Source organism: Drosophila suzukii, assembly GCF_043229965.1.
Source record: "Drosophila suzukii chromosome 2 unlocalized genomic scaffold, CBGP_Dsuzu_IsoJpt1.0 scf_2c, whole genome shotgun sequence".
NCBI lineage: Eukaryota > Metazoa > Arthropoda > Insecta > Diptera > Drosophilidae > Drosophila > Drosophila suzukii.
In genome coordinates, this window is record NW_027255896.1 from 29,946,902 (window position 1) to 29,951,249 (window position 4,348).

Here is a 4,348-nt window from a genome sequence, read left to right on the forward strand (position 1 = left end):
AATAATTTAAATAACAAAATAAATAATGCCTAAAAATTATAAACATAAATTAAATTCATATCAGTATCGAATTGGTAGTGGATTCGTTAACAACTTGATTACCAATCTACCAATTGAACTTCATTTGCCAGGATATCAATTTGGTGGGCCAGGCACAAAACTTGCGGAGCGCTTGAAACGTGGAGACATATTACATATTCACAATTCAAAGACTTGAAAAATCGTCATCAGGCCGATAATATATTAGCTGAAAGAGCGTGGGAACGTTTTAAAGCAAAAGATAGCGGTCTAAAAGAACGTTCTGCTGCTTGGTTTGTGACAAACGCTATGAAAACAAAAGTTAAATTCGGTCTAGGTATGACTAAGAACAAATCTCGTTGACGTCAACGTAAGAGGAAATCAGCTAGTAATAAAAAAAAACGTCGACGTCATCGACAAACAAAAAAAAATCATTCGCAAGCATTGTGAGCCAAACGTGACGAATTTTGAAACGAAGAAATCCTACAAGTATCGATGAAGCAATTCAGATATCTCAACAATCAATCCCACCAAGTTTTCAACGAGGTCAACGACGACGACGAGGTCGACTAGGTCTAGCGAACAATATCTCCAATATTCCGAGGATGATACCATTACCAAAAATTGGTGGATTCCTACCGTTGATACCAATATTGACTGCACTTGGTGCACTTGGTGGTCTTGCTTGTGGTGGATCTGCTGTTGCTAAAGCAATAAACGCTGTCAAAAATGGTAAAGAACAATTAGCCGAAGCGACACGTCATAACCGCTATATGGAATCAATTGCGATGGGAAAAGGACTTTTCCTGAAGCCATATAAGAAAGGCTATGGACTATTTTATAAGCCATATTCAGCAAAAAACTAATAGATATGCTACCCAAACAAGCACTTACCGATATTGATTTAATTGATTTTCGTAAACAGCATTTTAGACACATTCGTGGTGTTTATATGCGTGATCGTCTCCCCAAGAAACCATGGACCAACGAATGTGGGATAATAAATTTAGATAACGAAAGCGGTAGTGGCACGCATTGGGTAGCATATTTCAAGAATAGAAATTATAAAGAATACTACGATAGTTTTGGTGATTTGCAACCGCCCATTGAAATTGTGAAATATTTAAAACCACCCCTTGAATATAACTATAGAAATGAGCAATAATTCAATACATATAACTGTGGTCATTTATGCTTAAAATTTGTATTTCCAAAAAATAAAATGTAATATATTTGCATAACAAAAAAAATACACTTTTTTTTAATTTTAAGCTTAACTTAGTAGGCTATGTCTTCATGACCCCATGCAAGGGGGTCGCTTATCATCTAAATAGTTTAGGGTGACTTTTGTATACTCTTGCGTATAAATTTGATATAATTTCGATTTAAATAGGTACATTGTTCCAACTTGCTTTATTTTTTTATACAAGCAATCTCGAAAATCGTTCATAGTTAATTTTGACGTCACACTCGCCTTTACTCCTTTAATTTTTTTGATCTCCGTTGCTTCAGCATTATTCATCTTGGAGCTCTGAGCCCAATAAATTCTTTTATTATATTCCCCCTGCATTCATCTTTCATCATACCTAATTTTTTTTTGTTTATCAATGGTAATTTAAAAACATTATCTTTATCATATTCTGAAGTATCGAAATGCTGATCAATTTCAAAACGAATGTCATCATAAAAATCTATAGTCTTAATATCATAGATAAAAGAATCAGTATCCATATACATTAAATTGATATTTTCTTGATATTTCGGCTTCATATAGTCATAGTGAAAATTGTACATTTTAAATTTTGATAATTCTAGAACGGTGAAGCCAATATAGACAGGCTTATCATAGAGAACTTTCACTTTTTTCATTTGAATTGCAAAGAAATCATCGGCTAATTGTAATATATTCTTAAAATTAAATTTTGAGATAAGTGCCTTAGCTCCCAATTTTTTACCATCACTCTCCCACCTGGACACTAACTAATTGATTTCCTCTTGTTAACGTTCTCCATAGTCTTGCCACAGACTGCATTGTCTAGCAGTTTGAAAAAATTCTTTTCAAAATCATTAACAGCCAATGTTCTGTGATGATTGTTGCAATCAATATATTTTTTAAGCCAATCAGATTGATCAAACTGTAATGTTCGATGAATTTTCTTTAAAATCAGTCCTTGCCGAAGACATTGCTCTAAATTTCTATAGTGAATTATATAATTATATTTGTTTGTCAAGTCTACAATCAATTTTGATTGTTGCATATTTTCATTTTTCTTGTTTTGCGAACAAAATGGTAAATCATTGTGCTGGCTGTGTAAGTTTTCAGTGTATTCCAAATCTACCTCTAAAATATAACCAATTGATTGATCATCTACGCACGTGTTTAAATGAAAATTTTCAAAGTTTCCCTCTTCTGTTTTTTTAAGCCATTTAAAATTTTTATAGGGAATAGCTTGTGCTATAGCATACCCATATAAATGATTAACATCTAAGTATACAATATAATTTGATTCCTTCTCACGGTCGTAATCGTTATTTAGATATTTGTTATTTGCAATAGAATGACGTTTACTACATTGAACAAGACCGCCTCTAATACCTTTCATTATAAAATTATACATGTCAATATCTGTGAGTAGTTCTAGTTCAATTTTAGTTGTCTTCAACATAGCATCCCATGATAGACCTGGAGTTGTATAATATTGACAAGGATCTAAATTATTGATTTTTTTTACATACTTTTCTAAAACTCTCAAAGACATCACATAGCAAGAGCACATCTACCTTAAAATATAACAATAAATAATGCAATAAATTTGTGCACTCGAAGGCATTTCAAACGTTTTGAGCGTGCTGATAACTCTCTTCAGAACAGTGTCTATCAGATAATTGATTATAAAAATTTTCGTGCGACGGTAATTGTGTATCTGACAAGCGTTCAACTGAATTTAAATAGCTATACGGAAATATGCCTTTACGTTTAACCATTTAAAATTTGTTCGAGTCCGTGAAAAATGACTTTCTTGTGGTTAGATTTTCATATTTTAAATAACTGGCTAAGCTGTCTAAACTGGAAGACATAAATCTAAATGAATATAAAAATCGAAGTTCTAACATTTCATTGGGATTTATATAAATTTTCTTTGAGTTCGAAATATAAAACTCTTTGTTTAGCGGAATTATAGAAATTTCACCAGGAATTTTATTTAATTCTTTCACAAATAAATGAGCATAGTATGCCGAGAGATAATGGACAAATATTGGGAAAAATTTTGCTAATTTATAGTTTAAATTGCAATTATTATGAGCTACACCTCTATATTTGCCTGTTAAGTGACAATGATCTAGAACTCTTTTAGATTGATCAGTGAATAAATTACCGCATATACTACAGCTTTGTTCTAAGTCAATTATTTTTTGTTGCTCCATTGATAGCGGATATAACGGTATCGTTACATTAAAGTGATTTTGATATAACATTAAACAATCGTTATACATGCTCTCAACAAAATGTGCTGCACAATCTTCACCATAATATATTCGATATATATCCAAACTATTGTCAAATGAACACTTTATATAATAACTATATGCATACGGTATATGCTTTTGAATTCAATTTACGTTATCCGAAGTTTTCAGATCCATCCCTTCTAAAATACACTCAAAATCAGCATATGCTACAAAAGGAACATCTAATTGATTTTTTAAATTTTTAAATCTTAAAATCGCGTTTTCATTTGACGGCATCTCAGTTACAATTCGATTACACTCCATAATATGTCGTTCCAGTTTGTCTCTATCGTCGAAATTTTGAAAACAGCCATTGCATAGAAGAATCTTCCTCGTACTTTTCGTTATTTGTTTGCGAAGTAATCTAATGGAGAAGCAAAGAAATATATATATATAATTTTTTTTTTAATTTTCTAATTTAATATTTACTTGGAAATATTTTTAATCCAAGCATAGTGATATTTGTCATCCTTCTCGCTGTCTACACCCAACACAATTATACAAATTTCAGGATTATTTTCTTCAAATATTTTTATGCTGTTGACCGGTGTGGGGAATTTTAACCCACTAAAATTTAACGATTTATTATTTATATTTATTATATCCGATCCAATGTTGTAAATGCCTTTACGTTTATATTGATTGGGTCGATTCTTATTATAAGGTAATTTCACAAAAACCGAATTAATGCCCATTTAAAGCAATATTCGTCTCTATTTTGCACGTTAATGCAGGCTTTTCTGTTTACTATTTCTCTTGGTAAATCAATGAAATTCGAGCCCTTTAGTAGCTGATATTTATTTATATTAACTTCTAAATG